Here is a 6,000-nt window from a genome sequence, read left to right on the forward strand (position 1 = left end):
CAGCTATACAGAATGATGAAGTATTTCATGAAAAACACATCAAATGGAATACCGTGAGGATGAAATAGCGATAATTTTAGCTTAAGTGTTTTCTTTCTCTTGGCCGTCATGTTCCTGTTTTCATTCGAGGTCGAGTTTATATCATATGATATACTGATTACAAATTTTCGGTAATAATGAATAAACACAAACATATATATAATGAAGTAAAAAGATATATTTGGGCTGTCACCTCAGTACTTACAAGATGTCCCAAATCATTGTATTAACAACAAAAACAGTAACCATTTTATCTGAGTCAAGCAGGACTGTTTAAGCTGCCTCTATTCAAACCTAACAATTAACAATTCTGCTTTGGTGTACAGTGTATACATTCAATAACATATAAACTAGTCATCTATTTACGGTAGAATCACATTAACTTTACAGATATGGCGGATGTGCATATATTAGTGCATGGCGAATGCCTGTCATTAAATGCAATGTGATATATGAATGAATTTCAGTTGAGTTAACTAAGAAGGAGTTATCGCCCATTCACTGTATCATTAAACATGAAATTGATATCAAAATAACACCATTTCTGAAACCACCTTTTGAGAGAATCCAATTGACGTGTACCAACTCTATTTGAATTTATTGCGCTAAATTTACTAACCTCTTAATTTGAGTATACCCTCCCGGATATGCAATCAAGAAATTATCAGACCCTTACCTTTATGCTTGATTTAGATGAACAAACACGGTAACATAATCACCAAGTGTGATAATACCATACTGTTATACATATAAACGACGACATTTTCCCAATTCAAACCCTTAAACACTCGTACACCACACATATGCATCTCAAACAAAGGGAAGGACGTCCATAAATGACTATAGCTGTTGATTCAGGATCGCATGACAACAGAAACAAGTCGTCCAAGAGAGGTTCAAAGTTTCTCCTCCCATGAATAACCTTAATCTGCCAGAAAACCTAGCAAAGATACGAGCAAAACAAAACTGACGATGTTGACAATGGAACATTCAATAATTTTACGATTTCGTTGTTTATATACTTTGATTAGGTCGTGTGCTTCACGAAATATTAAATATAAAATCCAAACGTTCTGACAATGCTCGAATAGAGGAGAGGTTGTCAGGGACGGATAAGAAAGTTAATGAAATACATTGATCAAATGTCATGTTCAAGACATTCTGGTGTGTACAATATATTAATATCTAGGCATACAAGAAATAAGAATTATGTAAATTTTCATGCCTATGTAACTTCTTTGTCACAATAGATTACGTGATTATCAGCCGGCTTCAATGCTTTCATACTTTGAAGAAAAAGTACCACTCACATTGTTCTCTGTATGTTGCATTTATAGACTTTATTCTTGACATTTGTTGAAGGTCAACACGCCACCATGCCTCACGTAGCCCTGTTGGTTTAGTAGAACTACAACTTCCTTCTCCAGGTTGCCCAACGTCTTTTCCTATCACACCATCTACGGCCTTGTCAGCACTCCAATCGGCATAAACAGTACTCTGTGAAGCCTGCTTCCCTATTGCAATATTATCTATCAGAATGTAAAGAAATTAATTACACATCAATCTCCTTATTTCTATTCTAGACCTTACAGTTCAGTATTAGTCATTTTAATCGTTCCATGTAACAAGCATTCTTTGCAGGAAGTAAAGACCATAATATTGTAATATTGCATGTATTTCACTGTCATATATGTTATAAAGATGTCATTTACGTATTACTATAAATGTTTTTCATTTGTGTCTGAGGACACTTTTGGCATGTTTGTATGTATGTTTGGTATAACATATTTTATATTCGGTGAATATATCGCATAGAAATATTAGATATTATCCAAACTTCTATTATAAATGACAATACATGAGTATGTCTCTGGAATGACACTCATTGGATGCGAAAGATAAGTAACAGTATACGGCCATAAGCTGACGTTATCGGATTTAAAACTAATTACAGTTTGATTTTCCATACTTAAAATACTACATCTAAAAAAGTGTGATGTTATGTTGAAATCGATAACAAGACAGGTAAAGGATGAATTTGATTTCTAGCACCTCAGGTTTTCAGTCAGTTAACAAGTTAGTATCTGATAGAAGATTCATATACATAGCTATATTTCGAAATGCACAAGTCTTATCGATAAGTGTTTTAAATGTCCTACTCCTGGCCTACATGGTTTGTATTTTAAAGCCAAATGATTACATTGTTTATTCAATAGCTTATCACAACAGGTAGCGGAGACCTTTCAAGGTCCTACAAATTCACCTGTAAATGTAACGATGATATGTTATTTTTGAACCCGGGACACTACAGTAATGGTCCGGACATGGCCTAGAGACCTATAAATCAAACTCCTCATCATCAGCCATTAACCTCGATATCTTAACAACGTTATAATAATGAACAATTTACTACTAAGCTGTATCATTAACCCTTTCAATTTTAAAATTGTTAATATTCTACTTCTCGATAGTAGCATCGCTGCTTCCCCAAAGATTGTTGCTGTGGCATAACACGGGGTTCACCAAGATTTGAATTGTGGGTGTCGTCGATGAAGACTCTCACATTTTTAGAGTAACTTGTCTTATTTATTGTGCATTTTGTCATAGCAAATAATTGTTAGCAAGAACTACCATTTCTTATACAATCACGTCATGTTGTTATTATATACAGGTGTTAAAAAAACTCATTTGCCTATTTAATGAGATAATGACGCAGCAAAAAAAAGTATTTTCTTTTGTCATGCACAATTACATGTACAAATCATGTGATGTTAAATTAAACACGGATATTCCTATACATATGCTTGCTTTATATTACTGTTAAGTTTGTACATAGAACATTAGTGTAAAACCATGCTATATCCATTATTACCAGTTTGTATATGTGGTGGTCAATTTGAGCTTTAGGAATTACTTACATGATGAATAAACAAACTGAGGGAAAACAGCAAGGCCTCCTATGATGAACTGTAATATCCTCCGTTCCTTTCTATGGGATTTCATGTCGACGATTACACATTCTCGTCCATGAGCACCCGTGTCGACACCAGGAAGTTCATAATCGATTAGAGATAAGAAATAGATGTGTGTCAAATAAACTAAAAATTGAGCATTGAGTCAACGAAAAATTAATTTAAAAATAAAATAGCTCTTATTGCTTATTGCTACTAAGTTGGGTCAAAATTAAATTGAGTGGTTTATAGATGGACGATCTTAAAATGCACGTCTAGGCCCGATATAGTCCTTGTTACCGTTTCTCAACGCATACGCAACTTTACGGGTTTCCGTAGGATTTACGTGCACGTAGCTACGTGTACGTAAATTTTATAGGTGGTGTTTCACAAAGCCGTACGTAACTTTTCACAGCTACGTACAAATAATGTACATGTTCATGTGAACGTAACTTATACAGGAAGTTGCAAAACAGATATTAGTGGAACTTTTCATTGCAGACGACAAGTGTTAACAAATCGCTGTCAGTGGTACGTTGACCAGTCCAGCTCGGGGGAATCGATCATGAGAAGACCGAATTTCAATGATGTCTAACCCTCGTTTATTTAGCCGTGGCTAACATAGATACGATACAATGCAAATTTAGTTCATTGGTAACGGTTGAAAAGAATGCAGAAATTTGGCAACAAATTCCGGACAGGTAAGCATAAGCGTACATGTATAAATTAAAATGCAACACACGAACACAACAAATTGACAATATGCTATAGTCTATACAATGTACAACAAATTTATGTTGTGTAAATATCTAAAAAAAAACTCAATCTCAATTTCTTACTCAAATAACATTGGAAAATATTTAGCCTATTGTTTTCAGTAGATATCATGAAAATATCATGAAAATGAAATTTGCTATACCTATTTCCTCTTCAAAGGGTTTGGTTTGTATGTTTTTGTTTAATATCCTATTAACAGCCAGGGTAATTTAAGGACGTGCCAGGTTTTGAAGGTGGAGGAAAGCCGGAGAAACCGGAGAAAAACCACCGGCCTACGGTCAGTACCTGGCAACTGCCCAACGTAGGTTTCGAACTCGCAACCCAGAGGTGGAGGGCTAGTGATAAAGTGTCGGGACACCTTAATCGCTCGGACACCGCGGCCCCGTTTTCAAAGGGTAAGTATATGGGGTTTACATACTTTCGTTCAAGATTAAATGGTTTAAGCTTGTTTCAGTTCTTTTTAGTATTAAAGGATATCAATTTAAGTGATTTAGTTTGTATATATTCAGAACACGGTTGACTGTAGGACTGTGCTTGATCTATTATTTATCAAATTAATTCTTAGATGATATGAATAATTATGTTTTATTAACACAGATAATGCCACTTACAAGAGGAAGATAAGAATATCCCGAACAGTTACCTCAGGTAAAAAGACATGATCTTTAATCAAAAACATTCAAATTAAAATAGTACTGATGAAAGATAAGACTCCAATTTTTGAGTTTAATATGTTTTGATATTCGTACATGTAGCTACCAAGTTTGTTCGAAAAAGAGTTAATAAGTCCTTAAATTCTCTGTAGGTGGTGATATTGGACATATATTGACCTTACATAATAAACATAAGATATGAACGAAATATCTTAAATAAATAAGTTTTTTGTTGGTGATTCATGGACATATACAATGTTTTTTTGATAGATGTCAGCGAGACATGTTCAGATCCGAAGGAATTCAAGGAAGGGGGAAAACTCAGCCATCTCTTTGTGAAGGTTTTATATGCTCATCTGACAGCTGAATTGACCCTTAAATTACCATAATTTAAGAAGTTTAGGGCTTTCATCTAAATTTAAAATACAGCATCCAAAATATGTAAGCTTATTTTTAAGAAGTCAAGCACAAAACAGTTGATTTTTATAAACCCGACTATATGCTAAAGAGCACTTAAAAATACAATTGTATAACAGAATGTAAGTCATATTTCAAAATATTTACATTTTCACTTCGCCTCTATGAACATGGTAAACTCAGATTACTTCATTTCCCGTTGAAGATTTTGGGTTGCGTGCTTCTGTTCCGAGATGCCACTTTCTTGCCGGCGTGTGAATACATTTATGAGTTTACAATGGCGATCGATTTCTGTACCGCCTCTGACTTGAATGGACTTTCAATTTGTGAATTGTGTAACATTGTTATAAATGTATATATACACACAAGTGGAAGAGCCGCTTTGTGTGCTAATAAAAATGCCAGTATAATGCAGACAGTTTAGAGAACAGGATCTGAAAGAACACTGACACTCTCGATAGCATCGAGCTCATGACCTACAAAGCGCAGTAGGTCTAACATAAGCTGTATGCCTTAAATCTCGAATGCCATGCTTGATACCATTTTAGTGGTCACAGAAAATAAACCTGAATTTAACACTATTTAACAACACAAAACAGACTGGTATCAGCATTATTTATATCGAGCGCAGGGACACATTACTATTGCAATCAAAATATATGGAGTACACAAGTTTGGGCCGTCGAATACCGCCAATTTTCAAATCAGTGTTTCTTTACTTATTTTATCAGAATTTACATCGAAAAACGCTAGTGCAAAAATGAAACTCCACACTCGAAGAAAACCACATCAATCCTCGGCTAATCTTCGACTAAAATCCACATTACTACACGTTTTCTTGATCTCTGAACATCCCGGCTATTAGACTGCATCACATACGATCACAGGGGTTCGGTTTTACATTTTGAGTAACATATGACATCTAAAAGTAATCGTGAAACTCAAAATCAAACATTCATTCGTATTATCAAACCTTACAAAATCGAATTTAACAAGGTTTTAGAGTGCATATCAACACTGTTTTTTTCATGTTGTGATATTTCACTGTTGTCATGTTAACCTTGTGTTAATTTTTAAACCGAGTCCCTATGTCTCGAGTGACCAAATCACACACATACTATACTGTCAATACTGCGCTTTCAATTCGTATTTATATGGATATG

Source organism: Pecten maximus, chromosome 4 (assembly GCF_902652985.1).
Source record: "Pecten maximus chromosome 4, xPecMax1.1, whole genome shotgun sequence".
NCBI lineage: Eukaryota > Metazoa > Mollusca > Bivalvia > Pectinida > Pectinidae > Pecten > Pecten maximus.